This window comes from Mus caroli, unplaced genomic scaffold, assembly GCF_978045245.1.
Source record: "Mus caroli unplaced genomic scaffold, Mus_caroli_1 scaffold_19, whole genome shotgun sequence".
Lineage (NCBI taxonomy): Eukaryota > Metazoa > Chordata > Mammalia > Rodentia > Muridae > Mus > Mus caroli.
Genome location: NW_028227274.1, coordinates 52,842,532 through 52,867,589, shown reverse-complemented (window position 1 = coordinate 52,867,589; position 25,058 = coordinate 52,842,532). Strand labels below are relative to the sequence as shown.

The window sequence follows — 25,058 nt, the reverse complement described above, 5'->3', positions numbered from 1 at the left end:
GAATTTCAGACATTTTCACGTAGTATCTAGACAGTTTGGGTTGATTTATGTCCTTAGCCAATATGAGGCATATTTTCTTTTCAACACTTAAGATATTCTGAGTTCTATAAATACCACCCTTGTTGATGGAGTATTTGGAAAAGTCTCTTGTTCTTTGACCTTAGTATATTACTTATCTGACCAGACGAGCTCAATTTCCACCATAGGAGAAACAGTTTTGTTTTGTAAGGCATATTGTATTTGGCAAGGCATAGTCTTCTGCTTTGCAGAGAAAGTATGTTTGTCTAAATGTCATAAATGGTTTAAGTATGTTTTATTAACCTTAAGATCCACTATATTCTTCTCAATCTGGATTTCACATTCAGATCATATTAGGATTTTTTAAAAATGTGCTTTTTAAAGATTGGTTCAGGTTTCTGGACCAAATATTTGTGTTCATTTGGTTTAAGACAGAGTGATGTCTTTTTCCTTTACTTTTTCTCTTTCTCTTTCTCTTTCTTTTTTCTGTTTCCTTCCTTCCTTCCTTCCTTCCTTCCTTCCTTCCTTCCTTCCTTCCTTCCTTCCTTCCTTCCTTCCTTCCTGCTGCTAGTCTGTAACTTCCAACATGTTGCTTAGATGAACAGAGTTGGCACCTACTCATCTAGACTAGGATGTCACTTCATAAATGCATGGTTTTTCTGTCGAATCACCGTGAGATTAAAACATACTTCTGCTTATGGTCCTTCTCTAGTCACTGGCTAAAAGCACCCAAGATAGTCTACTGTACAGCAGTTTCTGAGTCATTAACACTCAGACACAGGTTTCAGTGCCAGATATAGTTTCCCCTTCACTGACATCACCTGTCAGTATAGTTTTTATTTATAATGCTCCAGCTATGCATTATTCCTGGACACAGCTTTTTATCCGCAGAGAAATGCTAGCAACTCCAGGCATGCTCTTTCTTCTGCCTCTCTCTTTTCTCTCTCTTCTCTCTCTCTCTCTTTCTTTCTCTTTCTTTCTTTTCTTTCTTTTCTTTCTTTTCTTTCTTTCTTTCTTTCTTTCTTTCTTTCTTTCTTTCTTTCTTTCTCTCTCTCTCTCTCTCTTTCTGCTTTGTAATGCAAATCTGAAGACCCTTCTTACTATATTGTGGTTATGAGCAAACTGTTGCATAATTTTCCTATTTTACAGACACATGCTACCTTTTGAATAATTAAGATTAAAGACTTTGATATTTCGGGAATATGTAGAAAAGCTGCAAAAGGTGTCAATTATGCCAATTTAAGGAACAATTATTGCTTTCTTTTTTGCCATTAAATGATCATAAACTACATGCTATGTAAATCTGAGAAATAAACATCTCCTATTTGGAGATAAGTTTTTGATCATAGGAATATGGCAGAATTCGCTGTATTCTAAGGAGTACAGCGATCATAGTTAATTAAAGCCAGAACTGATGAAAAGACTCAGTACTTTTGAGGGTTCTCCCTCCTCCCTCTTCCTTTTGTCTTTTTTTTTAATTAGTGGTTGTCGGTTTTGTGTTTCGCTGTATTTCAATTTCATGACTTTTGTTTGTAGAGATAGTGAGAGATACTCTGTGTGTGTGTGTGTGTGTACAAGCACATACATGTTCCTGTGAGATTCGTCAGTGGATAGAGCACTTGGCAAACTTGCCAAGAAAGTATGAGGGCGGCAGTTCACATCTCTGGCAGGGATGGAGGGCGCCTGCCATCCCAGCACCTGGCAATCAGAGAGAGGAAATCCTACTTCCAAGCTGGATAGCTATTCAGAATTGGTGAGATTTAATTTCAATAAAACCCTGCCACAATAAATACAGAATGGCTACAGGGGAGATTGAGAAAGACACTAGATGTTAACATTGAGCCTTCATGATCATATACGATGCTCGTGCACGCACCTGCATTCATGTAAACATGTATGCACATGCACAGAGAAGGAGAGCGAGACATACAAATTATTTAATAGATTTTATTGAATTATTTTATTTACCTAACATTGTGTAAGCAACTAGGAATTAAAAATACGGCAATGTTTTATGGTTGAAGGCTAACTATAAACATGCCTGTACAATGTAAAAATTCATTGTTTTTAATCCAGTCACTTGTTATGTTATTGTGAAAAAGTGAGAAATCTATCTAACCTCCATCTACAAGTATGGGACTGTCCAGCATTTCTGATTACTTATAAGAGCCCTCCAAAGACAGTTCCCATTGGTGTATGTTAAGAACTAAGTTTACCAGCAAGCATTTCTAGCTTTATGCTGTGCTGAAAGGATGAACAACCTTTTGATGTCAAGGGATGCTGGGAGTCACACTATTACAATCAGGTTTCCCATAGTAGGCAACAGTCTCCAACAACATAGTCACATGTGCTCAGTCTCTCAGACGGTGTATTTCTTCCAAGTTGAGAGTCAGAAGAGTCGTCTGTCCCTCGTGTTGGCCTTTCTCCCTGGTATTTCCCAAGAGTTGGCAATTATTTAGTAAAATCTTGCTGATAAGATCATTGCTGACTACAAACGGGTCCATACTTCTTTGGAGAGAGGGGTTTTAGGGGATGCATTTGTTCTTCCCAGACTTCCTCTGAACAATGTTAGGATCTGAGATTTTTTTTTTCTCAAAAAAAATGTCTGTGAGACCTAACATCAAAAGGTATATACCTTCAAAGAATTTCATGTTGCTATATTTAAATGGCAATTATCTTGCCCCCCTGGCTTACTCTAAGCTTGATAAATTTCATAGGCTCAGTTATTTTTATTTTATTTTGTTGGTACCACGAGATGATTTTTTTTTTTCTGAACCAAAACCACCTAAGCTCAGGTTAAAAATACAGATGAATGCTAAGATTGAAGCTCTGTTTCGGTGTTAAGTGTTAAAATGTTTATGTTCTGGGGGGGGGGGAGTGAATAATCCTTTTTAATTATTTATTTTGTGTGAGTTTTTTAATTTAAGTGTTGAAACACAGTTTTAACAGTCAATACAGCCTACTGCAGTAATAGAGGACATAGTTAGATTCACTTGAACAGTTCTTTAGAGAGCCATGGTTTCCAAGGGAAGAACTGAGGCAGGGGGATTTCAATCCTGCCCATACATTATGGCCACACATGCCTTTTAGAAGCTGGCCTGGAACTCAGATCAACTGACCAACTCTATTTAGGGACCAGTATAGCATGATGGTTAGAAATAGAAATTCCTGCAAGCATAATACACAGCCAAATTTGAAATCAACCACCCAGACAAAGCAGCTCTGCACTTTGTTCAGCTAAAAGTTAAATGACTTAAATAAAAGTTCTTTAAGTAGAACCCTGGGAATGTTTTCTGTTGTGTTCCTCGGTAGAGTTTTTAGGGGGAAAGAATGGTTTTCTAGTGATTTTTGCCTGTCTGTTTCTTGACTCATAAATTTGAACCTTTCTCTGTAGAATTGGGTTTCTGAGAACTGGTGGTTTCTCTACGTATTTCATTTCTTTTTAAAAGGCCCATTGACAGTTGGACAATAAGAAGCATCCATTTCCCAACCACAAAAACAACTCCATTTCTCTCTCCATGTGAAATAGTTAAGAACAATTTGCCTTTTGAGGAAGAGTGTAGGCGGAGGTGTTGGGATTGGCTGTGCCACCCTGGCTGCCTGCTGAGGTAACTCTTGGAAACAGTGGGTTTTGTTTTTGTGGTTTCCAGTGACCTTTGGCTATGGGTAAGCTATTTAAAACCCCAAGTAGGAAGGTGAGTCTTGGCACATCTAGGAATTAGGTTGGCCTTTCCTCATATTATGGGTCTATTTCCTGACCATTTGCCTGGCACTTCTTTTGAATATTTTTATTATCTACTTGGTTTGTAATCAAGCCCACCCACCTGATTTTAGCCTACAGAATTTTTCCCCTGTCTTTTTATTCCCTCAAGCCCTCAGCCCATGTGTATTCATGTTTTTGCTTTCCATTCACGGAGACCTCCAGCTGGGAAAATATAGTGTGTACAATACTCTCTGCCTTCAGCTGACATTGCTCATAAATTGCAACAGAAACACTGCTATCAGCAGCTTAATAGCAGGTAGAATACAGCTCTACATATCAAGCCTCAGCAGGATACAGAATCTATGGTTACCAAATTCCCAGTGGCGCAGGGGAGGGGCAGAAAGTTTTCTAAGAGCGACCACAGCCGCATTGGGGTGCACGTTCACTGAAATGAAAGCAGCTTTCTGAAAAGGACTTGGGGACCCGACTCAGTGGCTGCTCCATTGACACATATCTTTGCTGAGTTGTTAGTTTTGAAGCACTCCCGAAGTGGTTTCTGTGGTAGCACCATGTATAAAAGGCAAATTTGTTCAGTTCTCTTCCTCTTTCTCTTCTGTCCTTTAAAAGGAAAGGTCTTTAAAAATGCAGTGGAAAGGGTTCTGGTTTGCAAATTCCTGGGGCATTGAATGGGTGCACTTGTACCTGTGGGGCACACTCACTTTCCCACGCAGGCATTTGGCAGAGGCACCAGGCCCAGTGCAAGTGTGGAAAGCAAGCAATGCTATCTTATCTCTTTTGTCTTAGCGTTAGTGTACTGCGTGTACTGCAAAAGCACAGAGATCTGAGATCACATCCTTAGCCTCTCCATAAGAAAGTTGGACATGGGGCCACTGAGATCACTCATATTGGTAAAGGCATTTCCCATCGAACCCGAGTTTAGTCCTCAGAATCAACATGGTAGAAGAGAATTTCCTCCCACAAGTCATCCTCTGAACTCCACATGTGTGCTGGGGCACACCAAAACATACAATCAGCCAATCAATCAAAAGTTTAAAAAAAATTAAATATGTGCCTGCTCACCTGAAACCCCCAGCCCTGTGTGTGGCAGAAACAGAAGGGCCTCTGGGGCTTATACTCAGTGAGAGATCCTGTCTTGTGAGAATAAGCTGGAGAGATGAAACATGACACCTGACATCCTCCCATGGCCTGTGTGTACTGGTGTGCCTACCCCCACCCCAACACATGAACGTGTGTGTGTGTATGTGTGTATGTGTGTAGGGAGAGTCTAAAGACCATTAACATTGTATGAGAGGAGAGCAGACAGCTTCTGTGATGTAAGACTTTTCTGTGACTTTGTTATCATCACTGACGTTATATTAACATTTTGAAGAGTTGCAAGTTCCCATCCAGGAAGGAAAGGATGTCTGGGGCCCTGTCATCTTCTGTGAGAAGCCATTGCTGGTATTCTGCCTCTTGCCAGAAGAGATTAGTGTGGATGGTGGAATAATTCCCTCCTTAAATCAAGTGAAGCTGCTATGCTAATACTCCTGTCAAAGGGCTCAGGCAGTTAAAACTCCTTAGCCTCTGTTAAAGTGCTTTAGCAAATTTCCCCAAGGGGAATAGGAAAATGCATCCCACCCTCACCCTGAGAGTGAGGCTCCCCATTTCTTTCCTGGAAATGTTCAGCTCTGATATGTACATTTTATTTTATATGGTGTACCTTTTTTTCTTTTATACTATCCTGATGAATCTAAAAGCCACCTTACATCCTGTAGGTAGAGCTAGCAATTCGTATCTTCAGTAAAGAGCCAGTGGGATTGTTTAGCATCTGAAGACTTTGAGGAAACATTCAGTGTGCCTAGAGCTAAGAAACAAATACATCATCCAAAAGGAAAAGGGATTCGCATTCCACGTGGTCCTTTCAGGACAGAACTTTGACTCTTGCCATGTAGAGAAAGCTAGGGCCTTGAAAGCTAAATGCCCACACGCATTGACAGTCCCATTTGGCTTGGCCAGTGTGAGCTTCAAAATGTCCTGCCAAGACTTCCAAGTACTTGCAGGTTGACATACTGGTTCATCCCCATTCAGAAAATACCTCTGCTTCTATGTTTGGAACTCAAGCCAAGTGCATCGGTGAAGATGTAGCCCCAGCTGTTCTGCCATCAGTAATTACTTTCTGGCTGATCTGATAAACTAAAGCAAAAAGTAGGCAAGAGTCTCCTGGCTGAGTCACATGAGCCCTGCCTCCTACTGTGATACAGTCTTCTTCACCCAGTTCTGTTTGAGGTGTCTGTGGTCATGGTGATTCACCTAAGCTTGGCTCTCAGGGTTGCTTTCTCTGTGTTTGTTTGTTTCTTGACTTCAAACAAATTGAATTTTGTAGCTTGTTTATGGCAATGAATACTACTCATGCTCATCTTTTATGTCTTGAATTTGATGCAACCCTCTTTAGTTTTAGTTTCCTTGCTAATTGTGCCAAGACATTTAGGATTTATTAAGTGAAGAGCCCTGGGATTACCTGCCACAGGACTTCAGTACTACCCAATGCATTTCTTTGTTCACTCTTTTTCTTCCTTCTTTCTGAAAAAACAAAACAAAAACAAAAACAAAAACAAAAAGCAAAAAACAAAAACCTTTAAAAAAACCCAACTTTTTTTCAAGACAGAGTTTCTCATGAAGTTGGGCTGACCCTGAACTTGATATATGGCTGAGGAGGACTTCGAACTCCTGATCTTGCTGCCTCCACCATCCAAGTGGTGAGACTATAGGTGTGTACCACTCTGCCTGGCTCATATGGTACTGGAGACAGAATCTAGGACCTTATGTATGCTAGACAAGCATTCTGCCGACTAAGCTACATCCCTGGTCCGAGAAACTTTTTCTTGATTCTCCTGTTCTCCAAAGCAGTTTTTCTAGGCTGTGGGCCAAGCCTCCCCCAATACTCAGAAGAAACACTAAGAGATCTAGATGTGTGTCTTTAGCCATGGAGCCATGTTAAGACAAAGGACCGCTGGAAGGGAAGATGGTGAGATATACACTTTTGTCTCTGTCCTGGTTTCCGTTCTGTTCTTCTTAGTCTAGGGAGCCCAGGTAAACCCTTTCATCTTGCTGGGCCTTTAAGGTCCTTCTTTCTCAATAAAAATTCCCCAAGATGCTTTTGTGTTTAAAAATTAGTTGGGTCTTTATTTATTTGTTACATTTTTGCGGGGAGAATTCTCACTTTTAGATTGTTAGTAGGGTTCAGTAAATTAATATTTATGAGATTCTTTGAAAGAGGCTTAACACACAGTCAGCACTTTATGCCCTCTGTTAAATTAAACAAAAGTGCATGGCAGCATTGTACGTAATCACGTTTATGCTGGTAACAGTCAAGGGAGCTTTTCACTAGCCAGCCGTCATGCTCTCTATGTTCAGATTTCCTCGAATTTGCAGCTCTAAGTTACAGTGACTAACAATGACGGCAGTGTTGCCTACATATCAAACAGAGGTGGTGTGAGGGAGAAGCTGAGGTCATGATGACACAGACATGCAGGGAACAGTGCTTGTGCCAGGAGCCCAGTTCCTCTGATGGTCCCATAGTGCTATTCTCTGGATTGAGGTGAAAGGTAAATTCCAAGAAACTATGATTGGGGACATATCTGGCAGCTAATTGCTCTGTAAAAATTATTTAAGACCCCCCACACACCACCCCCACTTCTGCTAATCAAACTTCCACATGACCATGTGAGGACTGGAGTTTTGAACACAGTCCAAGAAGAAGTGATTTTATAAGGTTGACCCCAAATCCCTCCAGCAGCCAGGGATCAGGCAGTAGGACGACAAGGTGGCTTTGACCAGACTTCCACCAGCATCTGCACTGGGCTGTGACTGTGACCATGGTCTTTTGTTGGTTTTTTTTTTTTTTTTTTTTTTAGAATGACAGATTACATTTTTTAAAAAATGCTTGTTTTTAATGTTTTCTTGTCTGTTCTGTGTAACACATGCCTAGATAGCAGAGTTTCTGTTTCCTTACTGTTTCTATTTTTATATATGCATCCACATAAAATTAGATTAATTTAATTAATTAGCTGATTAGGCATTAGAGGCCATGATTTGTTAAACAAATTAAACACACTCACACTAACAAGTATGTGCTCTCTCTCTTTCTCTTTCTCTCTCTCTCTCTCTCTCTCTCTCTCTCACACACACACACACACACACACACACAGAACAAACCTAACTTAATATGTCATACAGACAAGAATGTAATGTTAATTCTTACCCACATCTGTCTCCTATACTGGAGGCCAGGTAGATGATTCCTCACAGGTTGGCCACCTGACATGTATAAAGAAGCTTCTTTATTATTTGGAGCATAAGGCTTAAGGCTCCCCCAGAAACATGAAGGGAAAATCTAGAGGTCACAGGCACTTGTCAAAGAAAAGTGATGGCTCTGCCCACTTCTGCCTGGCAGGAACACTCTCACCAAGGGCACATGAAGCCATCTGTGTCAACACAGGGCACAACAGGAAAGCATCTACCGAGTTGTCCAATGTGGATACTTGGGAACTCTTGATCTCCCTGCTTCACATCGCCCAGCAACAAGGCTGAATAATTTTTGTGTCTCCTTGAAATCAATTTCTGCTGATCACACACGGAGGTGGGAACCACAGCTTTTGAATATTTACATCGAGCAAATAAAATTTACGTTCCCTGAAAGGCAAAGAAGGCTGCCATTTCATGCTTGCTAACCTTCACTGTGTCTTTCTCGTTGCTACACACAGCAGCCTAGTAGGCACAAATGTTCACGGCCATTACAGAGGGGGAGCTTTCTGCTTTGTCAACTTTGGTTTAGAAAAAGCTCTGGTTTCTCTATTGCCTTTATCTATTACATCTGTAAAATTTATTTAAGCAATGACAGATCTCTCTCTTTGGGGCTCCGAGTCTGGGAGAATAGCCATTGGGATGAGATTTGTTGAATATGACTGTTCATTAAATTGCAAGTAGTCAGGGAAGCTAACAGTACGGATCTGCTATGCTGGGCAGGTTATGGTCTATGTTTAGAGCCTCTATGTCAGGTGAACAACAGCTGTATCTCATTAATTACTTTTGGAATATTTAAAATGGAAATAGAAGAGTGGGGAGAGAAGAGAAAAGAAGGTGAATGAGTTTTGAAATCCCAGAGGAAAGTTCCTTGACCTGTTTATCTTGCAAGATTCCAGTTGTCAGGAGTTTTCTTTCAAAGGGCAAAAGTGGGGAGCCAGGCCCCCCAGCAGCTGGGGATTTAATGAGTGTGGAGCTTGTGTAGCCTGCTAGACCTTCATGCATTTTAAGAGCTAGTCCTCCCTTTTACCTCTTTCGTAAGTGCTCACCTTGGCCAACACTGAAAAAAATGTTACTTAACCAGGAGAAGAAGCTGGGTGGCAAGCATCCGGACCCTGGGCCTCATGGGCAACTGTTTTGGTAGGAATACCATGGGAATGGTCAGGAAATAGAAAGGATTTTTAAAAAGGCTTTCTGAGGGCAGTGCTCCTGAAGTTAAAGAAAACCAGGTCCAGAAAAGGTGGGCCATGGTTCTCCACGCCCAAGATGGGAACAAGGAGTTATTTTGAAAGTCCTGGGTCCCAGAAAAGATTAAAGGCACTGTGAAGTGTGAGGCGGGAGAAGGTACCCATAGAAACCAGATCCAAGCCTGAGATTGTCCAAGATGTGGGTAATGGGGAAGAAGTGACATCAGGAGTCATGAAGAGGTCAAGACAGGCACACCCTGATGCCCAGAGAGATGTAAGTGCTTCTGAGGAAAGGGATGTCTGGTCTGTGAATTTTGATTCCTTTGAAAGTGAACCCACGCCATAAGATGTTAGTACTCTATCCCACAGAGAGTTCTGGAATCATATATCCCCAGGTCTTAATTACCTCCTGCAAACTTAAAGACAAATTTAGAATGGATTTGAGATTCTATGCTTCTTCCAGACGTCATTTTCTATGACAAAGTGCCTTATGGGGTAAGAAATGAAATGTGGGACCCACTGAAGGGCCACAGCAGGCATCCACTACATGGCCTTGGCATGTGGGGTGCAGCTGAATTTGGTGCATCTGCTGCTTTCAAGGCTGCGCACGTGTTGCCACCATGGTCAGTTTCAAGTTTCTAGGGTGCTGCCACCGAACCTGGAGCTGAGACGAGATTCTCACCCCTCCATCACGAGCCGTTAGCACAACTCCGGTCATCATAGAGCATCCCTGTACAGGATCCTCCATCCGTGCTGCTCCTGTACGAAAAGCATGCTATTCATAAAACCATGTTCCGTAACCATATAGAATACACGTGGGAACAGGACAACAGGAGTCAGATCATGTTCAAATCTCTGACTTTCTAACCAGGGGACATCAGTTAAGCATCCTTAGAGTTAATTTGCTCATTAGTAAGATAATAATTAAGGAGCCTGACACGCAAGCTCTAGGAAAACAAATGAGTTGATCTGTGTAAGAACACTGATGCTTGTGACTCATGCATGGTAAGTTCCCAGTCAATGCTCCTTGCGCTTCTTTTCCTCCTAGCAACTGTAATACAAATATTAGCCACCTGATAGATAAGATAAATTTTAAATTGCCTTTTTGATGCTTCAGTGGATACCTCCACCCCAAGGCTCCATTCTATCAAGATTCAGTAGAAAAATCTCCAGTTCAGTTTGTCTGTGGGTTTCTACTTTTACTAGTAAGTTTACATCTGTCTTGGGATGTTTTGTGCTGCTTCAACAGAATACACAGGATTGGGCAATTTATAATGTACAGAAATTTATTTTCTCACAGTTGTGGGTCTGAGGAAGTCTAAAGTCAAGACTCTGGCTTTGAGGCTAGGAAGATGGCTCAATTGGTAAAATGCTTGCCACACAGCATGAGGCTCCAGATCCTTAGCTACAACAACTACACGTCAAAGATGTGTACTAGGTCCTATGCCAGCTTGCTTCTGTCGTTGTGATAAACACCAGGTCCCAAAGCAGCATGAGAGGACAAAACATTTCTTTAGCTTGTGCTTCTAGAACACACTCCATTGTCAAGGAAAGTCAGGATGGGGGTGGATGAAAGAGGGAAGCTGGAGGAAGCAGCTGAAGCAGAGGCTACGAAGGGGCACTGCTTACTGGTTTTGTTTCCAGGCCTGTGTTCAGCTATGGTTCTTATACATCCTAGGCCCACTTACTTAGGGGTGGCATCAGCCACAGTGGGCTTGTCCCTACTGTATGAAGTAGCACCCAATTCACAGGCTAATCTGATAGAAGCAATTCAAGTGAGATTGCCCCTTCCTAGATGTGTCAAGTTGACAACCAAGACTAGCTATCACATCACCTAAAAAATAGAACAGCTGTTTGCATCCTTAGTGCTGTTAAGGCAGTATAAGAATGTGAGAGGCTCTGAAATGGATTTATGCAAGAACTGTGTCCTGTATGTAAATCCTGTATGGTGTGTGGGGTAGAAGAGGGCTGTGTTTTATAAGCAGTCCCCCAGATCCATAAGGATGACTTATCTGTTCGTGCTGCATTCTGACAATTATTTGGTTTCTCTCAGGTTCCTTTCCTAATTTACTTGTCTACAAAAACAAAAAGCAAAACAGCAACAATAACAACAAAACTAAAAAAAAAAAAAATTCTGGGAGAGCTTTCTATGTGAAAACAGGCTACATAGTTATTCTCAATTTGAACACTTGGAAACATCTATTTTGGTCTTTGGAGTCCAATGTGTTTGTAAATTTAATCAACTATGACAATCGTAAACATGTATCAGGATTTATAAAACACATCGAAATCATAGGAACAAGACTGTCGTCTAAGGAACAAGGATTTGTTGCAAATTTGAGTTTCTGCTGATGGAATTTTCCCTAGTGTTCAAGTTGAGTGGTTCTCAGTTGCCCCACAGAATGTCACCGGTCAAGCCCAGAGGCTCTCCCAGACAGAAAACAGCATCCACTGTTCTCTGAGGCGTTACCCTTTCCAGAAAGCCCAATCAGGAGTCCCATTACATGACCATAAGTTAGCAGCACACACACACACACCAGACTTTAACATGGCAGTGGCCCCATGGCTTTCTGGGAAAATTGCTCCTTGCTTTCAGAAGTGCATATGCATTCATGCATACAGACCCATAGCCTGGAATACACTATCTGAAACAGTATAACCCTTTGGTTAAATGTCAACAGTTTTGTAGTTAAAAAAAAAAAAAAGCTCTGTTAAAAGTTTAATTTAGCCATTTAGTGTTAGTGCTTCTGCCCCACCCCCATTCAAAAATATTGATTTTTAAAATGTCAAATTATGATTTTTTTTCCCTCATTCTGCCCTGTTGTTTACCACTTTGAACAACAAAAGGCATCTGGCTCTGTAACAGGCCTGGGAAGGCCTGAGTTTAGTGGTTAACAGGTCCGGTTGAGCCAGGGTCCTCTGGTGATTACCTTCCATCAGCCACTGGCTTTCCTACCCTCTTCCAGAGCAGTCTGCTTGGGTAAGAAGAGATAATAGCTTGCTAGGTTTCCCTTTCAAAGAAGCCAGGAAGCCTTTGGACCAATAATTCTGCAACAGCTTTAGTGTTCTTCAAACAAAGCCGAGTAGCATCTTGTTCTCTTCACCCCAAGGCCATCTCGCTGCTGCTAGCTGCTCATAAATACAGCTCCCAGTTTCTACTGAAAACACCTTTAGCTATTGTAAGCAAGGGACATCAGGAGGAAATAACAGGTCTGCACCTCATTCTTCCACCAGGCATTTTCCTGTCCTAGGTACCAACCCCACAGCTTTTTGTTATGAAAACAAAGCAAAATAAAAACAAAACAAAAACCCTTATCTATTGCTTCCTGAGCTTCCAGTATTATTAGCTCTGCCTAACCAGACAGCCTGTTTGCAGTGATGCTCGATTTAGCAATTCAGGCAGGGATGGGAATCAGATTCTTGTCTTTCATCCTCCTCCCTCCTCCCTCCTCCTTCTCCCTCCTCTCCCTATCTCTCCTTCCCCCACCTCTCCCTCCCCCACCTCTCTCTCCCCCCCCTCTGTGTGTATGTGTGTGAAAGACTTGTGTGTGTGTGTGTCCCTATATATGCCCCTTCTCTGTGTGTGTGTCTCTGTATATGTTCAGTCTTAACAGAAGTACAAGACAATCTGGGAAGGCATTTGAAATGTTGAGCCAGGTCTTTCAGTGTGAAGAGGTGTATAAAACACATCCCAGTGATGAGTACCAATTAACAGTGCATTGCTTTCTGGAAAAGACTTCAAGTTAGCTGCCCTGCAGGTCAGAGTCAATAAAGACTGAGTTACTAACAATAGCCTTTCTCTCTTGCTGAAGCCTTGGACATAACCCTAACTTCATCAGACCAGAGAAAAGGAGAATAATGTGAACAATAGGAGTCTTGGGGGTTGACTTGAGCCTAATGCTCAGAGGCTGTAAAAACTGCCAGAGAGCTTGATTGATTGGCTCATATGCTCCACTCCTCCATGGAGAGGACTAATGTTTCTGCCTCTTCTGAGAGAGTTTGATGTGCCACCTGGGGTCAGAACTTATCAGCCTGTGGGGCTAATGTTTCTGATGAGGCCAAAGTGCAGTCAATAATTTATACAGAAATTTGTGCTTAGATTCACAAGGGAAGAGTTTTGACTTGCATCCCTTCCTCCATCTGAAGAAGTGTGAAAGAACTTCAAGTTGTCCTGCCAACAGCATCTTTGGATGCATATGATAAACACTAAAGACAATTGTGAATTCAAAAAGAGACTTTTAAAAACCATTTTGGAGTGTTCAAAACGAGGGCCGACTTTGGAAGTTTCAGTGTCCATTGGTGAAATGGGTAGAGGGAAGCCAGCATTAGCAGTTTACAGATATTATAAACCAGACTCTCCTATAGAATGTAATAACCGTGTCCGTTAGACCTAGAGTGACTTTGAAAGAGTTCTGAGTGACCATGGGTAAAGTCCTCATAGGAGAGGTCTCAGGGTAGAGCCAGCAGAGAGAAAATAGCTGGCAAAACCAAGAATGGAGACAGCCGAGGAGAACTAGATTTTGGCTAGATGCCCAAAATATTCTGTCCGGTATGCAGAGAAACAGAAGGTAGAGTTGGCCTCGATGGCTGCGCATGACCACGCATGCGTACAGTGCACTTCAGCGCCCATATAAACGCATATTCATACAGCTCCTAGAAATTGAGAGTAACGCAACGACACGGAGCAGGGCTGGTCAATCAATACCCAGCTAAGTTCTGTTCTGCAAAATGACAGTTTGCTCCAGTAAGTGCTAACAAAGGCCCCTTTACCTTCGCCCTGCAGTAGGAGAGCACTGTTAGTCACACTTCATTAGGTTTGTTTACAGAAAAGAGCTGGTCTCTAAGCAGGGTATTGAAATCCTTGTAACTCTATAGGGCCTTTAAAAAAAAAAAAAAAAAAAAACCCTTCCCTCCCTGAAAGATAAGAACTTTGGAATGTGGGTGGGGGAGGGTGCAAAGGGATCTCAGACCATTGTCAGGAAAACTGGTTTGTTCAGATGGGAATAAAAAAAAAAAGATGAGTTGGCGGTTAAGGTGTTTCTGCCTTGTGGGGAACCAGAACCAGTACCATCGGAACCAGACCAGACAGACACTTCGCTGCCCTTATTGAACTGCAAAGCTTCAATCTGGCCTTTTTGTGACCTAGAAAAAGTGAGGTAGTCTTGAGAACCTGAAATGAGTCTTTGTTACCTTAAAAGTAATTCTGAGGAGTGGCTTCTAGGATTTTAAGTTTTAGTCAAGAGACAGAGGAGAAAACGCTTGCTTTCAACAATGAGTGCTTGTTAGGAGAGGTGAGTTCCTAATGGCTGAGATTCGTGCTGTGTATATAGAAGTAATAAAAGGTTCTCAAGCTTGCAATTTGCAACCCATAAGATTCTAAAACAAAATAAGCCACATCTTGTGGCCTGCTAGGAATATATAGGCTAATGGGTTCAGAAGCCTGGCTCGGAAGTTGCTTCCTGTGGAAGGTATGCAGGAAGACTGCCTTGTTAGTGTGGACCTTTTCTTCAGCAGTGGCCTGAGTTACAAGAGAGTGTAACGGATGTGGTCATGTGACTCTGACTAGTAGAGGGTTAAGCTGGAGCTCAGGAAAGTATAGGTGAGCTCCAGGGAGGACCGAGACCGAGGAGCAGCTGTCTCAGTTGCTGCATTTGTTGGGGTTGGGGCACGGTGCTCCCTCTGGTTAGCGTCCTTCCTGCCTAGCCTTCAGAATTCATTGCAGATCCCTCTAGCTTGGAATACCCATTCCTCATCTTCCCCTGCTACTTTCTGAATCTGAGCTATATTTTATGTGACTCTGTCACCAAAGACATAAACTTTTGTGCTACTTGTGGGATATGGTCACTGTAGGAGGGAACAGGGGTGGGCAAAAGCTTTTCTGTCGAGCTGAACTCTGCAATCGAGAGGGGGCTGAGCCCAGTTTCTCTGATATTCTGTCCTTTGCATCTTTACTAGCTTGCCCAAGATGGTGGTGGCTTTATCTGTTGTGTAATAGTCACCTCTTTGTATGCCTTATGCCTGTAAAATCTCTTCTCCCTCTCCACACACACACACACACACACACACACACACACACACACACACACCCTGCAGTTCAGAGAGTCAGTTCCCAGTTTGAGCTGCTGTTGTAAATTGCTATTTTAAATTTCAGCGAGTGGAATAATAGCCGAGTGATCATCCCCAGCAAATGTTGTTGGCCTTTGTAAAGAATGGCTCCTTCAGAAGCTCTCTGATTTACAGAGGACACAGCTGGTGGGCAGCAGAGCTGTAGGAATCTGTGCTCTCCTGGGCCTAGCAAGCTACAGATGAAAAGGGCCCAGAGCTGGCACAAAAGCAAATAAGCGCTCTGACTTTAAATAAAGCATCCTAATTTATAGGAAGCCTAGCTCTTCAGTCCCAGCGAGATCTATGGATCAGTAGCAGCCTTTTGATGTGGAGCATAATTGTCAATTGGTTCCCACTGTTTCCTTATAATTCAGGACCAGGCCTGGTTAAAAAAAAATTTTTTTTTAAAAGCACAGTCTCATAATCTAGAATTGTGGTACACATATTCTGACAAGCAATTCAATAACGTTTAAGCCTGAAACTCTGCAAACAAACGACCAGGACCTATAACCTGGTGCTGATTTGGGAGAGGGACAGGGTGACTAGAGGACCAGCTCCTCCTCCTTTTCCCTTGCCAACTCTTCCTCTAAGGCCATGAGGTTTTCCATTCTCAACTTCCTCTCTATCCATCCGATTCACTCGTCTACAGAACTACTTTGTCTTTCCTCCCAGCTTTCCCCTCCCAAATGCCTGGTCCAGATAAAAATGGGAAAGCCTGCTGTTACAGGACTCAGTATTCACAGCGTGTGAACTCCTCTACTCGGGGTGTTGAATATGCTCTGTTGATGGGGACCAATCTGGAGGGGCCCTTTTGGCCTTGAGTAACTGTTGCCATCTTCACTGGCTCCTCACTTTGCCTGTTTCCCAGCTGAAGCCATGACAACATGAAGAGCTTGGATAAGAAGGAGTTGTTGATGCAAAAGAGGCACAGGAAGTGTGGGAATAATGATTTGATAGGCCTTATCTTTTCGAGTATCTGACTTCAGTGGCTCTGACAGGGAGAGAAGGAAACCTCTGTCCATTTCACTCTGGGAGATCTTAGCCATATGCCTGTGTGCCCAGGGCCACATGTACAAAGCTGTGTCATGAACCAACACTCTTAAGAAAGGGGGTAACTCTTAGGAAATGATATTGCTAGAGTTCTTAGTAAGCCTGATTCAACAAACATTTATTAATTGCCTTTCCCACACTCTTGAATGGCTTTATTCAAAGGAAGAAAAATATCTCCTGGTGATCTAATAAAAGCCTGTGTGTGTGTGTGTGTGTGTGTGTGTGTGTCGGGGGAGTGGATTCATGCCTTCCCAGGTGGGAGGTGTGAGAAGGCCTTCTCTAATGAGGGAAGCACTTCAAAGTGTGTAAGAAATCTGCATTGAAAGTCCATCAAGGCGATTCAGATTTCATATAAACCCAAGAGTGGCTGGAAAGCTCAAGTGCAGAATTGGGTATTGGAAGTAAGTGTGGCTTTGGGCTCCCTGATGTCAAGCCTAGAGGGAAGCCGTTACTTACAGGAAAGCTTAGTCAAAAATCATAAATGCAGCCTCTTTGTCCAAATATATCCAGACACATTGTACTCATGCCACATGGCATCTGCTTTTCCTGGATATGCATTTAGATTACTTCAAATGTTTGCCTCTGAAGATTCCCTCAAGGCCCCCCCAGACCTCCCATGCCCCCTTGGCCTTTCCTTCCCACTGTGTGTTGGACTGAGCCTTGGTGGGCCATGACCTGCAGGGATTGGCACCATGCCCAGTGAAGTGTCTCTCTGGCTTGTTGCCCTGTTGTAGAAGCTCCCTTGAGAGATGTCCTCTTCCCCATCCTGGCACTGTCATCTCAGACGTGCTTTCCAGCTTGCCCCCAAGTAAAGACTCTAGACACTTTAGCAGAAACTGTTACAGGAACTTGCCAGCAATAAGGGTACTTGTGGGTTAGGGTTTGTATAGAGAATATGTTCTAAAACCATCAATGCCACTTTAGGATGTCTATATCTGCTTAGCCTAAAGGCAAATGCCTTTGTTACTGATCATTCACAAAACTACTTTCTAAAGGTATCCATGTATTTTCTTTCATGATGCTTTTCATTACATTTGAAGCATATTTTAAAACCTATGACATTTTGTAAGCAGGAAACTTGCACAACATAAGTCTTGGCTCTTGCAATCAACAGGAATTTATCTCTAATGACCTGTCAGGAAATGGTTTTGTTTTCAGACAATCTCCTGTTCCAGGCTAGCCTTGAACACATTTTTTCCCTAGGCTGATCTTAAACTCTTGTTTCTGCTACTATCTCCTAAATACTAGGATTGTAATCGTGTGCCACCATGCCCACCCATAGGCCCGGCATTTCTTAGAAGTTGTGTCTTAAGCTGTTGTGATGTTTGTTCATCCTTCTACATTGGTGATTTTCAGCAAGAGGACACTTTGTCCCTATCTCCGTAGGCAGCAAATGCATAGAACAGCCTTTTTCATGTCTTTGATGATGGCTGTCAAAAGCCTCGCTCCTGCTCTCTGTTCTTCACCAGTAGACTTCCTAACAGGCTGTTGAAATTTGTAGACATGGGAGAAGCTACTGTTACTGGGGAAGCAAGGAAAAGAAAGCCAGCAAGAGCTTCCTTTAGCTGACCAGTCAGCTGGATATTGACCACCTGTCTTCATGGGAAAGAAATAGATGGCAGTGAATAAGTGAGAGTCGAGTTTTCCAACAAGCTGAATCATTTTCCCAAATCAATACAGCTCATCAGACCTCGGAACAAAGGCTGCAGGGGCAGTGACAGAGATGGAAGTGGTTCTGTGTTCTTCTGTGTATTAAAGCATAAGGCCCATGGGGAAACAAGGCTTCTCTGGCAGTGGGTTTGTGTGTGTACATGTGTGTGTATGCGTGCTCATTCTTAAAGATTTACTAAGTACATTCGTAAGTCCCTCCAGATTAAAGCAAAAAGAGCTATATAGATTGTATATGGCTGCTCGAGTATTTTGAGGGAAACAAAAAGGAACGTGAAGACTATTTTGTCTTCTAAAAGGTAGATTAGAGGCAGTCCCCATCTTTGCTTTCAGTGTTATTGGGGTTTCTCCCTTCTTACTTATGGTGGTGTTTAGACAAACTCAAACAAGCGTCTAGAAATGAACGTTAGCCCCTGGCAAACCGCCCAAACTAGTCTACCATGAATAAAACCAGCACCTCACACCCTGGGAATGTCAGCAAAACGGAATGCTGGACCGTCGTCGTATAGAGGTTATAATTAACAAAGGTAGAACACTTGCAATGCATTCCAGCCGCCAACAGAGACTCACCAGCAAACTCCAGTCCTTCTGTCCTTTAATCGTTAAGCCCTCTGTGCTTTCACAAGGTAGTAAGTTAACGCCAGAACAGCGTGTCTGTGGGCTTTACGACTGGGGTGGCAGCACACTGGGGCATAAAGTATTTCATTATACTTCCTTTTGTCAGCCCTGCCCTATCTCGCAAGCTCCATTGCCATACATTATTTGTTCAGATAAAGCCCAATGTTCAGGGTGACTAATCGCAGAACTGTGTTCCAGATGGTTTGATTACAGGATGTGGTTAAAGTAACTCTTCAAACATTCAGCCCAGCAGTAGGGCTCTATTTAAAAAGAACAAAAAGAAAAAGAAAAAGAGGTGGGGGAAAACAGCAATAACAACAACAAAATAAACCCCACTATTTCATGGTCATGTGACAGCATTGACTTTTCTTGCCTTGATACACTATACATACATCCTTGGTGTAGATAATAGGAAAATCTTTTTGTTCTTTGGCTGGCAGGCATTTCATGGGCAAACTTCGTTGTAAATTTAAAGATTTCACAAAAAATTATAAATGTTGTCCTCTGAAAGAGAATCTAGCTGAAGGTGAAGAGGTCTGAAGACTGACCCGGGAATAAAGGCACTGTATCAGCTCCCACACGGAAAAGGCACCAGGACAACACTCAACCGAACAAAGCCCGAGAGCTGTCATGGAAAGAAGCTCGGCACAAAGAGATGTGATAAGCCCCACCCTGCACGGTGGTCATACTGGGACAATGTAGGGTAACCAAGGCTCTGAAATAGTGGCATTTCTTCTGTACTCATTGGTGTTTCTCTTGAAAAAAATAAAGAAAATGTAACCACAGAGGGGGAGAATCACAGCACAAACGGGTTACAGTTTGGAATTATTAGAATGAGGTTTGCATTTTCTGCCCGAGTGCACACCAAGTCTCTCCAGATGTGGCAGTCTGAAGAAGAGTTCAGGAAAACTTTGTAATTCCAAATTTGGCATCTGTGATGCCTGCCAATGCTCTTGCTCCTGAGGAGGGAGACTCTTTTAAGACTCAGCCTTTTAGCTGTAATATAAACAGATTTATGCAAAGCCACTGGGCTATCAGCGTTTGCCCAGTTCTTGAGGAAGCAGCTTCACAAATATGAGGAATAATAATTCATAAGCCACATATCTAACCACAGTGGAGTAGAATCTCTCCACAGAGAAAGTCTGTCCTCAATAAGCTAGTGGGATGTTACCCTTATTGAAAATGTACAGTAGCAGTGAGACCTCAAAAGTCAGGGTTCTGTTGAGAGTCCTTGTGAGTTCCAATGTGTTCAGTGAGTTTCCTCACTTAAGGTACAGTGCTTCTCAGGGCTGTGTACCCTGACAGGCAACGTGCCAATAACAAAGGAGGGTTGTATTGTTGGAAGAGATCAGGTCAGCATGCACATGAGTGGAGGGAAATGTTAAAGGAATGTCCTCTCAGGATATGACACACATCCTTACCCATGTTCAAACATGGAATGAGTTTCTCTCCTAAGGATGGGGAATTCCTAGTGATTGGAAAGCTGTCTGTGACTTGAGCTACCATGTGAGGGAGACTTTGCTGCCTTGAACTTGTAGCCTTCAAGGTTCCTTTGGTCTTTCCTATTCCTGGCAGACAGAAAGGAGAGCAAACTAGGAGATTGTATCCTCAAAGATCTTACGGGCTATGCCCTTTCATGCTCTCCTTCAGGAGAGTGTTATCACAGTTCCAGGTAGACAGACAGAGAGAATCCATCTATAAACCAAGGAAAAAGGGAATAATCTGCGAGTGAGCATCCATCATGGTAGAGACAACATGGAGTTTAGTCAGTGACCCAGGAGAGAATGGATTTAGCTGGTAAGATATGTGTGTGCAGAAGGACAGGTGCTATCACCAGAGTTTGTCCTGATTTATTAGGAACTTCAGCTCTCCTTGAAGAATTCTATATAGGCACTCAAGCCTTCTTTAAGGGAGTTAAGTGCGATGTGAAGGCCAGCCAGCAAGATGGCAGAATGGGTCAGGGAGCCTGCAGTCAAATCTGATGACCTGATTTCGATCTCCCAGACCGACATGGTAGAAGGAGAGAACTGACTCTCAAAAAGTTTTTCCCTGACTTCCTAATGTATGCCACGGTGTGCAAGCACATACAGACACACATAGACACCCGCACCCCCACACACAATGTAATAATTGTTCATTTTATAGTGTGGCATAAAGAATGGCTGAAGAAACTTGTTTCAGGCTGGAAGGACAAAAGAGGGTGTGACCTGGAGGGGAAATAATGACAAGAAGTTATTGTTCTTTGGGAAGAGGATGAATGGAGTGCTTCTTTGGGATTTCAGACCAGAGCATGGCACTTACAGATGATGTCTGGTGTAAATCAAAGGATATTTCTTTTTCGATATAAACAAGATGGTAGGATAGTATCTAAGCCGACCTTAAGTCAGTGCTGATAGTGTGTCTTCTACTGGTGATAAGACTGGAGGAAAAGGGCACACATGCACATGTAAAATCTTTGGCCAGCATTGGCATCTTCACCCCATCTCTTAGCTATTAAATATTTGAGGTTCTTGCCCATCCTGGTCCTCTTAGTTAATACGTAGATCTTTCAACTTTATTATGTATCATCATTTATAAATGTAGATGTTATTCATCCAGATTCCTGGCATATGTGTGTCTGGCTCCCTCTGCTTCTGGTACCTATCACTGACCCAGAGATGCGAGGTCAGGTTTAGAATTATTAGTTTGAGCGCTTGCTGGTCTAAGACATATTTCTGAGCAAGGTGTGAGGACAGGGAATGAACCAAGGGCATCAAACCTGGGCTCTAATGATTAGAGCCTGATCTAATGTGTGAGATTAGTCTAGTCTAACCAAGAGCCCACTCCGTAAGCACAGGTGATATGCAAAACCATGCTTCTACTTCTGAATTATGATGCATGTCTGTACTGGCTCTAAGACTGTAGACTCCTTAAGTACAGAAGCTGAACAGGGTTTCCAACAAAATATGATCCAACAGCACCAAATAGGTACTTAAGAAAGACCCAATAGACATAACCAACCTTGATGGGCCTGGATAGGAAATAGAACATAAATTCTTATGTGACTTCAGTGTGTGTGTCTGTGTGTGTGTGTGTGTCTGTGTGTGTGTGTTCTAGTATATGGGACCAGTATCAACAATACAAAGAAGAAAATCATATGGGTTAGCCTCTCAATCCATCCTCATACAGTTTTTTTTTTCTACAGTAATATACCTCAGGTATTTTTCAAATAGCCCTTGGGTGGGAAGGGAAGGCCAATAAACCCAGCGAGATCCTTGTTGTTGTAAACATAAAAAGGGCTTGCGGAGAGAGCCCCCCACTCCCATTGCACAGGCAGGGCGTTCAGGAGTATAAGTGTGCTTGGAATCTAAATCTTTGGGGAACTAAGGTATGTGCCAGTCTAATCTGTATAGAGAGGAACGTAACTTTAAGCCTGGGGTTATAAAATCCAAACCTGTGCTTGCTGAGGACTAGTTCTCATCTGACCTTTCTCACTAACTATGTAAGCCTTTAGTAAGTTATGAGTTCTATATGGGCTTGCGTTACAAGATGTTTGAAATTTGTAATTTCATTAAAATAATTTAAAAAATATATACACTTGGATTATTGATTGAGAGAGGGTCTTACTATGTAGCCCTAGCTGACTTGGAACTTGCAATGTAGACCAGGCTGGCTTCCAGCTCACAGCAATTCACCTCCCTCTGCCTAGAAACAAAAGTCTGTGCCATCACTCCCAACATTTTCCACATTTCAGAGCTAACCCTCTTAATTTGGACCTTCAGAATGGCGTGTTTTCTAAACGTGGATCTTCCTAAAACATAAAACATAAAACAAAACAAAACAAAACAACCCCCAAAAACCCAAAACCAATAGCAACAGTACATTGTAGTTCATAGAGGAACGTTGCTTAACCTCTCCACTGACTTAGAGCCACAGTTGTCTATGGTGGCACTGTGAAGAGCCTTGTGCACATCAAGACAGACCACCACAGGCCCATGAATCTAATTAGCATTGCTTGAGAAGACTCTCCCTGAGAGGGGAGCATTTGTTTTGAGCATTTTAAATCCAGACTGTTTTTAGGAAAAAACAAAAACAAAAAGCCTAGGGTGACTTATTTAGGCTTCCTGAAGTTGAAGTAGGCTTTTCTTTACAGCCTTTTACTACTCCCCGGTACAGACAACCACGTGACCCACGTGGCTTCTAGGCAGTAGCAGATGTGAACTGTTTTCATGAGGAAGTTGGAACTGCAGTTCAGCCTTTGTGACCGTTTCAACCTGCGGCCCAAGATAACCACTGATTGATGGCCTGTGTGGTTGGGTCCCTTCCTTTTCTCTGGCCCAGTTACCCTCGCCTGGCTTGAGGCCGCAGATTTGGGCTCTGCGTGCATGGCCTGTTGGCAGTATGGTGGGGACCATTGTGGGGGCGGGGATGTGGAGCCTGCTTCCAGCTTCTAGGGCTTTGGTGAGGGGCTCCAGCGATGCTTTCGCTTCCCCGCGGTGGTGGAGGGGAAGCTGAAGCTTTCTCCTGCCCAGCCCTTTCTCCTTGCCTTGTCTTCCCGTCTTCAGGCCAGCCGCATTGGGCCAGCCAATCAGACGCAAGCGTTCGCTGCAGGCACTGGCCAATCGGCCGCCCGCATTTGCTGGAAACGCGAAACCCTTAGGGGAAAAGCAGTAACAAAAGCCTTTCACTGCAGACAAATGTTAAGTGTCTGTGCAGACTTTTCCTGTTTTTAATTTTATTACTGCAAGAATGGAGGGTTTGTTGTTTCTTTCATGTTTCCTTTCAAGCAATTTTAATTATACATTTGTGCTACATCAGGGACTCTGGAACGCAGTGATTTCAGCCTATTGCCTCTGAAGCTAAAATGCAGTAACCTTCTGGCAATACAGATACATTCCTGCACTGTAAATATAGCTGACATGCTAAAGAATTTTAAGCAGCTGCAGAGGTCTCTGACACCACACACAGTGCCCCAGAGAGCAGATGATGAGAAAGCCAGCTCAGCCTGCCCCCCTCCTCCATGCCCCACCCCTCTTTCCTGAAGGGATGCGCTCATAAAGACTCCTTTCCGATTGTTCTGTCTTGTGCAGTTTTTGACCGAATGCCTAATTACCATCGATTCTCATGGCAATGGGATTTTTTTCCTACTCAATGGTTAAACCCCACCCCCACCCCCCATGGGAGAATCACAAAGGAATCAAGCATGATTTGAGGCGATTCGTCCTAGCTCCCCCCCACCCCCACAGCTAGACTATTGCTACAATAGTGGGTGGGATTTACAGTGAGTAAATTCAGCTGTCATATAACTTATAGCAGTCTCAACCATATGGAAAAACAATTTTTAAATCTCCTTTTGAGATTTTGGGGAGAAAATTTCCATGATCCAGTAGTCGAGTCCTGATCATTCAGATATTTTATCTTCTTTTTAAAGATTGCCCAGTAAAAAGAATCCTGTTGCTTTATGTGGTTTGCAAAATGGCAGATAGCACAGGAGAACAAGCCTCCCAGGAAAGACGTGGAGGAATGGTCTGAGGGCGGAAGTGTGGGCACCAAAAGAAACAAAGGCTCCTTTAAATGTTTCATTTATTTACCCTACTCTCCTGTATGTCTCTGAATATAGCTTTGTTACAAATATGCTTTAAGGATGTGATTTTTGTTTTGTTTTGTTTTGTTTTAAATGGCACTTGTCCCCAAGAGAACAAGCCTCGTGTTAGATGTTGTTTCCCAGTGACATTTGGCATACTAAGCACACTTAAGTTTAGTAATTCACAGATGCAGCGCTCAATTAAAGTGTCTGTCTGCTGAGCAGCAGAGGAAGAAGCAGGATGGCTGGAAGGAAACATGAGCGTGCGTTCATTTTTTTTTTTTTTTTAATTCTCTTCTAATCCTCTGTAGCAAATGCTTACCGACGTTGACTGAAGATAACCCCAAGAGCAGATGCATTGTGCACACTTATTTCCTTAAGAGAGCTATTTTAAGAGCCTCTGAAACAAGACCAAGCAGTGACACAGAGCCCGTTCTGAGGTTGATATTTGTCTCACACAGGCGAGGAGGGGAGGATCAAGAAGAAATCACAGCTGCCCCAAGGACCCACTTTTTCCTCTGTGCCTATTTTTACATATCTGCAAGGTTCCCCCCCCACCACCCTCTTAATAAAAAAAAGTTAGCATTGTTTTCTATTGTTCAATTGGAAACCAGACTCCTTTTAGTCATCCTCTGCCTTAAGCACTGGGAACTCAGGCTTGGTTTATGTTGGCTGCCTGCCAAAGGAAAGCAATTATGTGTAATAATAGAAAAATTAAGAGGTGAATGTTACTGTTTTACAGCAGGACATGGCAAAAACCATTTCCTTCTGTCAGCAATATCTTGATCACACCCTCACACACTCTCACCCTTTGCACCACAATCATGAATGCACGCGCACATAC

General features: G+C 42.8%; 1 protein-coding gene across 7 annotated transcripts in view; it reads left to right on the top strand.

The window, feature by feature from the left end:
- The window catches only part of Znf608 (zinc finger protein 608), a 104,666-nt gene that overhangs the window by 67,031 nt on the left and 12,577 nt on the right, over positions 1–25,058 (top strand). The gene's annotated exons all lie outside the window — the stretch shown is intronic.